Source organism: Balaenoptera physalus (assembly GCF_965194825.1).
Source record: "Balaenoptera physalus genome assembly, chromosome: 12".
Taxonomy (NCBI): Eukaryota; Metazoa; Chordata; class Mammalia; order Artiodactyla; family Balaenopteridae; genus Balaenoptera; species Balaenoptera physalus.
Window position 1 is genome coordinate 84,794,745 of NC_138897.1, and position 15,278 is coordinate 84,810,022.

A 15,278-nucleotide genomic window follows, 5' to 3' on the forward strand; every position below is an offset into this window, starting at 1 on the left:
TCCACCCAGCCCCAATTCTCCTATTTAATAATGGTCAACACTTACTGAGTGCCTTCTGTGTAGGTTACTGGGCTAAGGCCCCTGTCTACACTGCCTAAAGTGAGTTTCCACGTTCTAGGGTGGTGAGAGTGTGCTGTTACTATCCTGTTTTACAGATGAGGAAACTGAGGCACAGGGAGGTAAGGTCTCTTGCCGGGAGATCACAGAGTTAATGAGGAATAAACCTGGATCTAAATTAGGGCAGTCTGCCGCAGGCTTTAAACTCTTAACCATGGTTTTGTACTGCCCCCTGTAATCTGGGAATAATAATACCTCCCTCCTAGGATCGGGGCAGAGATTAAATGAGAGAAATGTGTGCCAAGCACCTGGCAAGCAGCGGGCCCTGGATAAACCTTGGTTCCCTTTGCTTCTGGCCAGAACCACTTCCCCATTCTCCTGGGACTCACCTCCTTAATCCCCCCTAGTCTTTGCAGAGGGGACCTGATCCATTGCCCAGTATAGTGTTCCAAGAATGAAGATACAGTGTCTATTTAAAAAGTCCTTTGGATTTAAAATGAACAATTCCCTCACCTCCCCCCCGCCCCCGTTTTAATCTGCACGCTTTTAACGGCTCACTTCATGGACATTAATTTTAATGGGACGATTATTACCCTGTTTGGAAGCCTGCCCCTCAAAATGCTGGGCTCATGAGGTGCCGCTGGGTCGGGTCCCGGCAGCTTGGACGTTTTCTGTAGCAGAGAGAGTGCAGCCTTGGCCGTGGGGACTGGGGACGTGTCATTCAGCAGAGGGAGAGGAGGGGGTGATGGAAAAGTGGGGGAGAAGAGAAGACCTCCTTCTCTCCCCCCAACACTGCAGGTGACAGTCAGTCCCTAAATTGGCTCACCTTAGAGTGGGCCCACCAAGTTCCCCATTCACTAACTGGGGAACTTGGCCTTGAGATGAGGCTTTTTGGAGCCTCCATTTCCTCGACTGTAAATTGGGAATAATAGTACCTACTTCAATAGTACCTACCTCATAAATAAGATCATACCAGGAAGCCCTGAGTACGGTGCCCAGCACACCGTGAGCATTTAATAAATGTTGGCTACTGTTACTATTTTATAGTAGATCATGCACTCGCTAAACAGTGTGCTTTGAAGAATGTTGGAAGGCCCGCACCCTCAAATATATATGGTTCCCCTATTGTGAACTGGCGATTCTGTCACTGATGTTGAGTATTGTCTAGAAAAAGCAAATTCTTTGGGAGAGTGACATGTAACACTCTCCTAACACTTTAGTAAAAATGCATTTTTGATTTTCACGTTTAATAAACACTTAATGGTGCTTACCCTGTGCCAGGCACTGTTCTAAGTGCCTTAGATGTATCAACTCATTTAACAACCCTATGTAATAGGACAGGTATGATTATTAGTCCTTTATTTTGGATGAGCAAACTGAGGCAGAGCATTTCAATAATTTGACCAAGGTCATACAGCTGTCTGGCCCCAGAGTTAATGCTCTTTAGCATTATGTCACCACTGGGGACTTAGGAAGAGGGGGGGAGGGAGGCTGTTATGGGCTGAACTGTGTCCCCCTAAAATTCCTGTGCGGAAGTCCTAAGCCCCAGGACCTCAGAATGTGACTGTATTTGGAGACAAGGCCTTTAAGGAGGTAATTAAGCTAAAATGAGATCATTAGAGCTGGGCCCAAATCCAATATGTCTGGTCTTAGAAGAAGAGGGAGAGACACCATGAGTACATGGCCATCTGCAAGCCAAGAAGAGAGGCCTCAGATAAAACCCACCCTGCTGACACCTTGATCTTGGACTTCTGGACTCCAGAACTGTGAGAAAATAACTTTCTGATGTTTAGGCTCCCCAGTCTGTAGTGCTTTGTTATGGCAGCCCTAATACAGAGGGAGTGAGAGGGAAAAAAATGCCCTAAAAGGGAAGCTAGAAGCAGATATTCATCGGACTATGGCCACTTTTTTTTTTTTCTTTTCTTTTTCCTCCCCATCCCCCATTATTTTTTCTCTTTTAGCTTGCTTTATTTGCTTTTAGGCCTTACTGATTCTGAAACTGTGCACCTCAGATTGGGACTTGAACCCACGTGCCAGGACTCAAACCCGGCCAAAACCCACGGTTTTCCAACTGGGATCACACACCTGGTTTCAGGACTTAATGAAGCTCATGTGCCTGATGTCTCATCGCAGAAAGAATTCAGTGAGAAACAAAGTGATAGGTAAGAAGTGGATTTATTTAGAGAGAAACACGCTCCCCAGACAGAGTGTGGGCCATCTCAGAAGGTGAGAAAGGCCTATGGCCACTTTTACTGCCGAGCACGTGCCTGGATATTTTTCTAGGACTGTTCATCTGTTTCCCTTCCTCCTCCTTCATGTCCTGTTGGAGATCTTTAAGGGAGGAGGAGTTTAAGGGGATTATTTTGAGAAATAGTTCATGAAATCCAGTTGATACATTTATTCAGAGAAAACTTTCCATACCAATTGCAAGGATGTGCAGCCTCTCTCTTATAAAGAAATAAAATAGATTTTTCTAGTCCATGAAGACTTCCTATGGTACCCCAGTGCTTAAAACTGGGCTTAGCACATGGCAAGTGTTCGGTAAATATTTGTCAAAAGGAAGAAAGAAAGAAAGCAAGGAAGAAAGGAAGGGAGGAAGAAAGGAAGAAAGAAAGAGGGAGGGAAGGAAAGAAGGAAAGACTGAGTGAATGGTAAGCATCCTGATTTGTCTTTCCCACTTTCAGACATGCATGGTGATGTACATAGAATTGTTATCAATAACATTAAAAAAATTTTGCCGCAAATCATTCCTTTAGCTTCTACAGAAATCAAAACTCAAGTGTTTCTAGCAGGAAGTGTATGTGTATTGGGGGTGGATGGGTGGTATTTCTTTTCTTTAATTAAATCAATAATAACCTATCCTGGTGTTGGAGACCAACTGAGCCTTACCTTACGGTGTTTTAATTCGTGTGGCTTGGTGAAGTGATAAATGAATGAACAGCTGTTGCCTCCTCCAAACAGCTGTGTTTCCTGAAGCCATGTATTAATGCCAGGGCCAGATTTGATGCCAGGAGTTGGCCTGGTGAACAACAGAGTTCTTGAATCTAAATCAGAGTTATAGCACAGTGGTTTGACACCCTGTGCCAGAGAAACCTGGGTTGGAACTCTCGCCCCATCATGCAATGTTGGACCCTGTCTTGGGCATAATTTTCATCTCTCTGAGCCCCCACTTTCCCATCTGTAAAATGGGAATAATAATCAAAACACCTACCTCATTGGGTTGTTGTGAGGATTAAAAGAAAGAATGTTGGGCTTCCCTGGTGGCGCAGTGGTTAAGAATCTGCCTGCCAGTGCAGGGGACACGGGTTCGAGCCCTGGTCTGGGAAGATCCCACATGCCACGGAGCAACTAAGCCCATGAGCCACAACTACTGAGCCTGCGCATCTGGAGCATCTGGAGCCCCATGCTCCGCAACGGGAGAGGCCGCGAGAGTAAGAGGCCCGCGCACCACGATGAAGAGTGGCCCCCGCTCGCCACAAGTGGAGAAAGCCCTCGCACAGAAACGAGGACCCAACACAGCCAAAAATTAATTAATTAATTAATTAATTAAAAAAAAAAAAAAGAAAGAATGTATCAAGCGTTCAGCAAAGTGCTTGGCACTCAATAAATATTTGTTATGGCCCTTGTTGATGTATCAGGATTATTAAGCATCCACTTAAGAAACAGAACAGGGACCATGACCCAAACCCACTGGGAAAACAAGAGGATTAATATTTCAGTGAGTCCAATAGTCCAATATTCAATTACATCACAGTTATTCCTAGGAAAGTCCCTTGCATTCAATAGAGCCAGAGTTGCACAGTGCTCATCACTCACATTTATCCTATTTAACCCTCTGATACCTGGAAAGACGGGGTAATTCCTCCAGGGCTCTCCTAATTATTTATTTGCTACTTCTCCCTTAAGGATATTTTTGTTGTAAGTAAAGAGAAAACAGCAGACGAACGTCCACAGCAGGAGAGAAAAGATTAACCAGCCCATAATTATAGTCTCATCAATACTTCAAGGGTAAAGGGTAAAGCTCACTTAAATAAAACCTAATTCCTTGATTACTGGAGTCACAGGAGATAGGGCTGATTAAACGTGTACTCCCATGGGGCTTCCCTGGTGGCGCAGTAGTTAAGAATCTGCCTGCCAATGCAGGGGACACGGGTTCGAGCCCTGGTCCAGGAAGATCCCACATGCGGCGGAGCAGCTAAGCCCGTGCACCACAACCGCTGAGCCTGCGCTCTAGAGCCCACGAGCCGCAACTGTTGAGCCTGCGGGCTACAGCTACTGAAGCCCACGTGCCTAGAACCCATGCTCCGCAACAAAGAGAAGCCACCGCAATGAGAAGCCCGCGCACCGCAACAAAGAGTAGCCCCCGCTCGCCGCAACTAGAGAAAGCCCACGCGCAGCAAGGAAGACCCAACACAGGCAAAAAATAAATTAAATAAATAAATTTAAACTTGTACTCCTGCTGTGAAAATTCAGACATATTGTCCTTTGCTCAGGCAATAATCACTTTATTGTAGGCAACTGAGCTTAGTTTAAACAAGTGAATCACTAGACTTGAAATTATACTGATAAGAGGATAAATACTAGAGAACAATTTGGCAGACCTGGAAAAATTGGAAATTCACATGCCCTATGACCTGGTGATTACATTTCTAGCTATTTACTCTAGATCAGTGGTTCTCAACTAAGGACAGTTTTGCTCCCCAGGAAATATTTGGCAAAGTCTGGAGATGTTTTCTGGTTGTCAAAACTGAAGGGTGCTACTAGCATCTAATGGGTAGAAGCTTGGGATGCCACTTAACAGTCTACAATGCACAGACAGCAAAGAATTATCTAGCCCAAAATGTCAACAGTGCCAAGTGTGGGAAACCCTGTCCTAGATATAGCAGGTGGTATACATTTGGTGGAGACTTAAATCATAAGAGTTTTTATTATTTACTTGACAATGAGTCCAGAGCAGAAATTGGCAAACTATGGTATGTGAGCCAATCGGTCTGCTGCCTGTTTTTGTAATAATTTTATTGGAATATAGTCATGCTCATTCATTTACATATTATTTCTGGCTGCATTTCTGCTGCAACAGCAGAGTTGAATAGTTGCAACAGAAATCATATGGCCTGCAAATGGTAAAATATTACTATCTTGCCCTTTACAGAAAAAGTATGTCAACCCCTGGTCTGGAGGAAGAAAAACTCAGGGTTGGGTTTGTGGTACATTTATTTCAGTAAGAATCAGGCTATGTCTTTGCTTCTGCTCCACAGTCCTCAGTATTTTGGTTTTGGTCCTCAGGCTTATTGCCTCATGGCTGCAAGATGGCTGCCACAGCTCCAGATATCACATGTGTACTGGGTTGAATAGTGTCCTCCAAAGTTTGTCTCCATCTGGAAGCTGTGAATGTGACCTTATTTGAAGATAGAGTCTTTGCACATGTAAACAAGTTAAGACAAGGTCACACAGGATTAGGGTGTGTCCAAATCCAATGACTGCTGTCCTCATAAGAGGAGGAAAATTTGGACACAGACATAAACAGAGGGAAAATGACTAAGGTACAGAGCTGTCTGTCATGGGGACCACATCATAGTTCAACTTCTCCCTGTGCACAGTCCTGCTTCTTTCTCCTCCCTTCCCTAGGTGGCAATCCCAAGGGTGTCCCTAACAAACCCCTGTATGCTAATCTCCATCTCAGATTGGTTTCCTGGGAAACCCTACAATAACCATGTTAAATCTTCCACCTTTGTTGAAATGAAAGTCCTGACACGTAGTAAACACAACTATACTATGGATGGCTGAATGGGTAAACAAAATGTGGTCTATCCATACAAGGAAATATTATTCAGCCTTGAAGAGGAAGGAAATTCTGATACACGCCACAAAGTGAATGAGTCTTGAAGACATGCTAAGTGAAATAAGCCATACACAAAAGGACAAATACAGTATGATTCCACTTATATGAGGTTTCTAGAGTAGTCAAACCCACAGAGACAGACAGTAGAATGGTGGTTGCCAGGGGCTGGGGGGAGGGGAGGTGGGTATTTAGTGTTTCATGGATACAGAGTTTCATTTGGGGGTTGATGAAAAAGTTCTGAAGATGGATGGTGGTCATGGTTACAACAGTGTGAATGTACTTAATGCCACTAAATTGTACACTTAAAAATGGTTAAGATGGGGAAATTCCCTGGCGGTCCAGTGGTTAGGAATCGACACTCTCACTGCTGGGGCCTGGGGTCCCTGGTCAGGGAATTAAGGTCCCGCAAGCCACGTGGCTCAGCCAAAAAAAAATGGTTAAGATGGTAAATTTTATGTTTTATATATATATATATATATATATATATATATATATATTTTTTTTTTTTTTTTTTTTTTTTTTTTTTTTTTGGCTGCTTTGGGTCTTTGTTGCTGCGCGCAGGCTTTATCTACTTGCCGCGAGCTGGGGCTACTCTTCGTTGCGGTGCGTGGGCTTCTCATTGCAGTGGCTTCTCTTGTCGTGGAGCATGGGCTCTAGGCGCACAGACTTCAGTAGTTGCAGCGTTCAGCCTCAGTAGTTGTGGCGCCCAGGCTTAGATGTTCCTCGGCATGTGGGATCTTCCCGGACCAGGGATCGAACCCGTGTCCCCTGCATTGGCAGGCGGATTCTTAACCACTGCGCCACCAGGGAAGTCCCAATGTTATACATATTTTAGCACAGTAAAAAAAAAAAAAATCAAATCAACAGCAACAAAACACCCTCATACAATCATGATTCCAAATCTAAAAACCTTTTATTGTTCTTAATCTTTTCCTTTGCTTATCCCCACAGCTTTTAGATCCATAGACTCTCAGATTTGAAAAGTCCCCAGAAATCATCTCAAAGTGTGTGTCCCTGGCCCAGCAGCAATAGATAGGATCGTCTGAAAATTTATTGGCAGTGCAAATTCTCCAGCTTTAACTAGACCAGTCAGTCAGGCACTGTGGTGTAGGGTCCCACCCACTGTGTTTCTGATGCTCGTTAAAGTGTGAAAACTGATGGCCTGGGTTATTTTTTATATTTTGCTGATGAGGAAAGTGGGAATGATAGAGGTCAGGTGACTTGCCCAAGATCACAGAGCTAGCTCCTGGATGTGTTAGAACAGCAGCCAAAGTCTTTGGGCTTCCTCTTTCCTCAACACTCTGCCTACCAGTTGTCCCCAGATTCTGTACTAGATGGAGTCAGGGATTTTAGTACATGTGTTAAGTTGATTCTCTTTCCTTTATGCCACCTAATGTTCCAGGAATGCTTATCCCCAACTGCAGTAGAAGAAAGTGAGGCCAACAGAGAAAAAGAGGGAGAGAGAAGGAGGAAGAGAGAGAGAGAAGAAGAAGGAGGAGGAGGAGGAGGAGGAGGAGGAGGAGGAAGAGAGAGAGAGAAGGAGGAAGGCGGGGGAGAACCAACAGTAAGAGAGATCTGAAGCCTGAGTTTACTTTACCCTTGAACTTCCCAGAGCAAAAATAGATTCTCTTTTTACCTAAAGTCATTTTAAGTTGGGTTTCTGTTTCTGTCAACCTAAGAATCTTCCAGTATGATGAAAAGGAGTGGTAAGAGGGGATATCTTTGCCTTGTTCCTAATCTTAGTTGGAAAGCTTCTAGTTTCTCACCATTAAGTATGATGTTAGCTATAGGGTTTTTTGGTAGATATTCTTTATCAACTTGAGGAAGTTCCCCTCTTTTCTTATTTTACTGAGAGGTTTTATCATGAATGGGTGCTAGATTTTGTCAAATGCTTTTTCTGCATCTATTGACATAATCATTAGATTTTTCTTTTTTAGCCTGCTGATGTGATGAATCGCCTTAATTGATTTTTGAGTATTGAACCAGCCTTGCATAGCTGGGATAAATCCTACTTGGTCATTCTTTTGGGTTCCTGGATCCAGTTCTAACATTGGTGGGGAGGGTTCCCCCCACCAACAAGTAATTATCCAGACACCAGCAGGGTGTCCTGCGATTCAAGTCAACTCTGATGCTCTCTACCTGGAGAGAGCATCGGAGTCTACAGGTTAAGGGTTCAGTCCTACAAGACTGCCCCCCACCTTAGTTCAGATGCCAGTCGAAAGCCTGGGTTGTTACCTGTACTTCTGACCCACTGGGCTTTAAATCAGAGGTTCCCACGATCTACTCCTCAGGTTTGATTAATTTGCTAGAGTGGCTCACAGAACTCAGAAACGTGTTACTGGTTTATTACGAAAGGATATAACTCAGGACCAGCCAGATGGAAGAGACGCATAGGGCAAGGTATGAGGGGAGAGAGCGTGCCCTCTCCAGGCTCATCACTCTCCCCACATCTCCACATGTTCACCAATCCAGAAGCTCTCCAAACCCCATCCTTTTGGATTTTTATGGAGGCTTGATTGCATAGTCATGATTGGTGAAATCATTGGCCATTGGTGATTGAATCAAATCTCCAGACCGTCTCCCTAACCTAGAGGTCAGGGGGGTAGGACTGAAAGTTCCAACCCTCTAATCACATGGTTGGTTCTATGGGCAACCAGCCCATCCTTAGGTGCTTTCCAAAAGTCACCTCATTAGCATAACAAAAGATAACTTGACCATTCTCAAAACTTAGGAAATTCCAAAGGTTTTGGGAGCTGTGAGCCACGAACCAAAGAGAAAAACCAAATACGTGTGAAAAATATATTTGGTCATCCGAATGACCAATTATATTGATAAGTCTTTCTTAAAAGTCACAATATCACAGTCATGGTATATAATTCTTTTTATTCATTGGTGGATTTGATTTGCTAATATTTTGCTGAGACTATTTGCATCTATGTTCATCTATCTTCATGAGCGATATTAGTCTGTAGTTTTCTGATAATGTCTTTGTTAGGGTATTAGGGTAATGCAGGCCTCATAGAATGAGTTAGGAAGTATTCCCTCTGCTTCTATCCTCTGAAATAGATTGTGGAGAAGTGTATAATTTATTCCTTAAATGCTTGATAGAAGTCACTAGTGAGCCCATCTGGGCCTGGTGCTTTCTGTTTTAGAAGGTTATTAACTACTGATTCAATTTCTTCAGTAGATGTAAGCCTATTCAGATCATCTATATCTTCTTGTGTGGGTTCTCATCCAAGTTATCAAATTTGTGGGCATAGAGTTGTTTATAATATTCTTTTATTATCCTTTTAATGTCCACGGGATCTGTAGCGCTAGTCCCTCTTTCATTTCTGATATTAGTAATTTACATCCTTTCTCTTTTTTTTCCCTTCTCCCATGCGGAGGCTGGAGCTGACTGGATTTGGACATTTCCCTTCCTCCAAGTCAGTTAGGTTCTGAAAATACCCTAGCAGGTTACCCTCTGGTTAACTAGTTTCTCCTAAGGGCAGGCCTGGTTAAGAAGAACAGAATACTCTGGTGTATTTCAAAATGGTTCATTTCCTGTCTCCCTGCTGGAACTATGAGGGGACTTTTCTCTGATATTTACTGTGAGAACTTGGTGGAGCTTCTGGAGGAAAACCTCAGAAAAGTGTGGAGCGCCACTGTGACTGGGTCCCCTGGAGCTTTTAACTCTCAGACTTGTGCACACTGAACCTCAGGCAATTCATCAACTACAGCTCCGATTTTCCTACCCCAGCACTGTTCTGCTTGTGAGCCTCTGCTTCAGTAAGCTGGACTCCCTGTATTCACCTATTTCACCAATCTTGGGGGCAGTGGTTTGCTCCATCTTCACCTCTCTTATGGATCCGAGAAGAGTTGATAATTTTTCAGTCTGTTCACCTTTTCACTTGTTGCTAGGACAGAGTGGAGACTTCAAAGCTTTTTACCTGCAGAATCAGAAGTCAACCTAAGGATCTTAACTAATACAGAATCTAACCCAGCCTGGAGAAGGAAAAAGGAAAGGAAGGTTTCTTGGAGGAGGTGACCTCTAAAATGAAACCTGGTAGGAGTTAGGCAGATGCAGGTGAGAGGGGATAGGAGCATGATGGGGCAGAAAGCTCTAAGAGATTGAGATGATTAGAGCTTAGAGACTGAGGGACAGTGTGGAGAAATCAGACTACAGAGGTGAGCTAGAGTCAGACTTCAGAAAGTCTTACATGGCATTGACCTTGGAGAAATATTATGAAAATGGACATTAAGATTCACAGCACTGACATGTCACCAAGGAACTCAGGCACATTTTAGACATTCTCGACTTCATTCTCACAACAGCTCCTGTGATGTCCACCTGCAAAGTGCTTTGAGGAAATTCTGAGTGGCTTAGGGCATTTTGCTGCTATTAAGTGCCCATATAAATTGCAACTTATTGGCTCAATTGTTTGATTTCCTATTTTTCTTTCCATTTGTGTGTCACCTGTAATTAGAGTTCCAAAGTGCTCAGAGTGATTTTTCTATAAAACAGAAAGGAGAGGAGATGCATGTCTTCAGCAGATTGCAAAGTGGAACAGACCAAGCAACCCTTTCTATCTCCTATATGAGCACTCGTGTTGAGATTTATGACTTTCAATGACATCCCTCACTTCTTTCTTAAAGGAGTGAATTCATCTTTCTCTTACGTTTTGTGTGTGTGTGTGTGTGTGTGTGTGTGTGTGTAGTTGTGCATATCTTTATTACTTGCAGCCTCATCAGTAACACAAATATTTATTGGGCATCTACTATGTGTGGTCACAAACCTCAGAAACACCTTCTGCCTTCTCTTAGCTTCATCACCCATGGATTCATTCGTTTGGTCGTTCGTTCATTCATTCATTCATCCAACCAAACAACCAACCAACTAACTAACAATTATCTAGCACATCCTAGGAACCAAGCTGAGAACACAAGGATGAACAAGATAGAGATGGTCCCACCCTCAGGGAGGCTACGTTCTAATGGGGGAGACACACAAACAAGTAAATAATAATGAAAACAAGTTAACTGTTAAGGTAAGGGTCAGTTTCAGTGATGGAGAAAATTGTGTGCGGATGCATTACTTAGATGAGGCACTTAGGGATGGCTTGTCTGAGGAGGTCCCACGTAAGCTGAGAACTAAAGGGTGGATGGGGTCAGCTGCACTGAGGACTGACATGGGAAGAGTATTTTAGGACAACAGAAGTGTGTGCAAAGGCCCCCCAAGGTAGAAAACGGCTTGCTTCTTCAGGCCACAGATAGGTTTGAATGGGAAGGTGTAAAATATACATTGAACCCTCATACACTGCTGGTGGGGATGTAAAGTGACACAGCCAATTTGAAAAAATCGTGTGGCAGTTCCTCAAATGATTCAGCATGATTAAAAATGATGTAATCCAGCAATTCCACTCTTCAGTATATACCCCAGAGAAATAAAAGCACAACTACATAAAAACCTGTACATGAATATTCATAATAGTGTTATTTGTAAGAGCCAAAAGGTGGAAACAACCCAGATGCCCATCAGTGGATGAATGGATAATCAAAATGTGTTCCATTCATACAATGGAATGTTATTCAGCCATAAAAACGAATGAGTACTGACACATGCTACAACATGAATGAACCTTGAAAACACTATGCTAAGTGAAAGAAGCCAGTCACATAAGACCATATATCATATGATTCCATTTCTATGAACTGTGCAGAATAGAGAAATCTATACAGAAAATAGAATTGTGGTTGCCCAGGAGAGGATTAGGGGTGATGGTTAAAGGGAGTGGGGTATTTTTTTTGGGTGTTGTTGTTCTAAAATGTGGTGATGGTTATGTGTATCTGTGAATATTCTAAAAGCCATCGAATTGTGCACTTTATTTTATTTTATTATTATTTTTTGGCCACGCCGCTCAGCTTGTGGGATCTTAGTTCCCTGATCAGAGACTGAACCTGGGCCCCATCAGTGAAAGCACCGAGTCCTAACCATTGGACCGCCAGGGAATTCCCGAATTGTGCATTTTAAATGGGTGAGTTGTACAGTATGTGAATTTTATCTCAATAAAGCTGTTTTTAAAAATGTATTTGTTATTTCAAGAACAGGTGAGGCACCTTGAGGTGTTTTCAACAGGGGAGTGTGCTGATCTGATTCACTTTTTCTTTTTCTTTTTTTTTTTTTTTTGGCCTCGCTGCAGGGCATGGGGGATCTTAGTTCTCCAACCAGGTATCGAACCCACGCCCCCTGCATTGGAAGTACGGAGTCTTAAGCACTGGACTGCCAGGGAAGTCCATGATTCACTTTTTCAAAAGCTCTCTGTCGGTTTTTATTCATTGCCAGGAGCCAGAGTGGAGGTAGGGAGACCAGTGAGGAGATACTCCAGGTGTGATGATGGTGCCTTGGACTTTGGGCTGTCAGATTTAACAAATAAAAACAAAGGGCACCTAGTTAAATTGGAATTTCAGATAAGCAAATAATTTTTTTTTAAATATAAGTATGTCCCACAGATTGCATAGGACATATTTATACTAAAAAGTTATTCTTTGCTTATCTGAAATTCAAATTTTGCATAGGCATACTTATACTAAAAAAAATAAATAAATCATTGTCTATCTGAAATTCTAATTTAACTGGGCATCAGTAATTTTGGACCAGGATGGTGGCAGGGGAGGTGGAGAGAAGCAGACAGACTCAAGATATATTGTGAAGGTAGAACTGTCAGGACTTGCTGATGTGAGAGGAAGGGCAGAGGGACAACCAACTTCTTGGCTGCAGCGTCAGGGTAGCGGCGTCATTTGCTGAGATCGGAAACACTTGGTCGGGGTTGCAGAGAAACAAGTTGGGAGGGAGGATTCAGAATTGAAGAAACGATGTCAGCGTTCTTGTCTTAACGGAGTCAGGGTCAAAGTCATGCTAACAAGAATCTGTTCCTGTGAACCCAGACTGGAACGGCTCCAGGAAAAACCCAAGCTTGCCTTGGTGTGTTGCTTCTTAAGTAGGCAGGCAAGGAAATCAGCTCTTGGAGTCTCAGAGTCTAAGCTGGAGTGAGAGCCCCAAAACCATGGCCACCTCCATTAACAGAGCATCTCTGATGAGCCTCAGGTGGGGCTGAATTTTCAAGACAAATAAACGGGACCCAGGGATAGAACCCTGGGGAGAGTAACACCTACGGAGGGAGGGGCTTTGGAACCGGGCTGGCGAGATGAAAGGGGTGAGGGCTTCAATAAAAACAAGAGGAGACTGAGGAGAGAGAAACAGATACGGGGACTGGTGTCCATATGGGACAACCTCCTTTTAAGTGATTAAGTCTGTAACTGGCAGCTGACACTGAATTCCGTCTGTGCAACATTTTAAAAAATGGAATTATTGATGGGAGAATTCTCAAGAACAAGCAAATTGTTTCTTGCTATAGATAGTTTTTCTTTAAGACCACAGTTGTTCCCCAAGGAATTTTATATTTTGCTATTTATGAAGGCATAAAACAGCAACAAAGGGCAATAATGCCTATAGCGATGAATACACCATATTCATTGATATGCAAAATGGCTGCTTGTAAAATTCTGATGTTTTTGTTAATGTTTCTAAACACTATATTTTGTAGCACTTTTTTTTTTAAATTTTTTTTTATTTATGGCTGTGTTGGGTCTTCGTTTCTGTGCGAGGGCTTTCTCTAGTTCCGGCAAGTGGGGGCCACTCTTCATCGCGGTGCGCGGGCCTCTCACTATCGCGGCCTCTCTTGTTGCGGAGCACAGGCTCCAAACGCGCAGGCTCAGTAGTTGTGGCTCACGGGCCCAGTTGCTCCGCGGCATGTGGGATCTTCCCAGACCAGGGCTGGAACCTGTGTCCCCTGCATTGGCAGACAGGTTCTCAACCACTGCGCCACCAGGGAAGCCCTAAACACTATACTTTGAAGTCACAATTATTTCTATTAGTTTCATGTGAGTCTTCTGGTGTTCTTCACTCATTAGTGGCCCCAAATGAGGTGTCATTCCTCAAGCTGCTCACAAGAGCTAAAGAGGTATCTTAATGGTAAGTGGAAGGGAGCTTTGTCCTAATTGATGGATTGCTCAAGAATGAACTACCGTTGGGGTTTGGAGGCTACTGAATGCAATTTACACTTTTAATAAAAATCTTTATTCTTTAAAAATCAGAATTTGTTACTAGTCATTAAAAATCAAGATACTGGGTTTTAGAAAATTTGGATTAAGATCCAAGGGTGGCTAGAGCAGAGTTTCGGTTTCCCCTCTAGATGGGCGTCCACACTCCATTTGCCGCTGTCCACACCTGCTCTACTTGCCTCATTTTGATTTCATGGAGTCACCTGAAGGCATTTGAGTCTGTGGTCACTGAAGGCCTTCTGTGGTAGGCTGAACAATGGCCCCAAAAGATAGCCAGGTCCTAATCTCTGGCACCTTGGAATGCTACCTTAGATGGCAAAAAGGTTTTTGCTGATGTGACTAAATTAAGGATTTTGAGGGACTTCCCTGGCGGGCCAATGGTTAAGACTCTTCGCTTCCACTGCAGGGGGCACAGGTTCCATCCCTGGTTGGGGAACTAAGATCCTGCATGCTGCGCAGTGGCCAAAAAAAAAAAAAAAAAAGAGTAAATTAAGGATCTTGAGATGGGGAGAGGAGCCTGGATTCCCCAGGTGGGCCTTATGTAATCACAGGAATCCTTACAAGAGGGAGGCAGAGGGAGATCTGAACACAGAGGCGGAAGGCAGTGCGACGGCGGAAGGAAGACGCTACCCTGCTGGCTTTGAAGATGGAGGAAGAAGCCACGAGCCAAGGAACGCAAGGAGTGCACGTTCTAGAAGCTGGAAAAGGTAAGAAAACAGATTCTCCTCTCAAGCCTCTGAGAAAGCAGGGCCCTGCCAGCACCTTGATTTCAGCCCTGTGCAATGGATCTTGGACGTCTGGCTTCTAGAACTGTAAAAGAATAATTGCGTGTTGTTTTTAAGTCACTTAGTTTGTGTGTTATTAATTTGTTACAGCAGCCGTGGGAACTGATAAAACCTCTTACCTTGTACATGAGAGCAAGTTAATGATCTTTGCGCCTGTCCCCCACTGTAACTACTTTTTTGAGACCTCCCTGACTCTGCAGTGAAGAAGTTCTTGAACCCCTGTAGTCCAGCATATGAGTGGTCTGAGGAGGAGCAGTGAGGCAGGAGGTACTTGGGGAAGGGTGATGGCCATTTTTCAGCCATCTTTCTGGGGCTCCGGCAGAGCTGGGGTTTGGAGGGGAGCGTACAACATCTCGACCATGGGCAGAGGAGGTGTGCAGGCATGGAAAGCATTAAGACTGACTTCCCAGAGCCTCCTTCCTATGACAGCCTTGCAGATGTTTTAGCCTGGTCCAGTATCCCTTCCCCCTTCTGCTGTTTTGGGGAACTCTGCT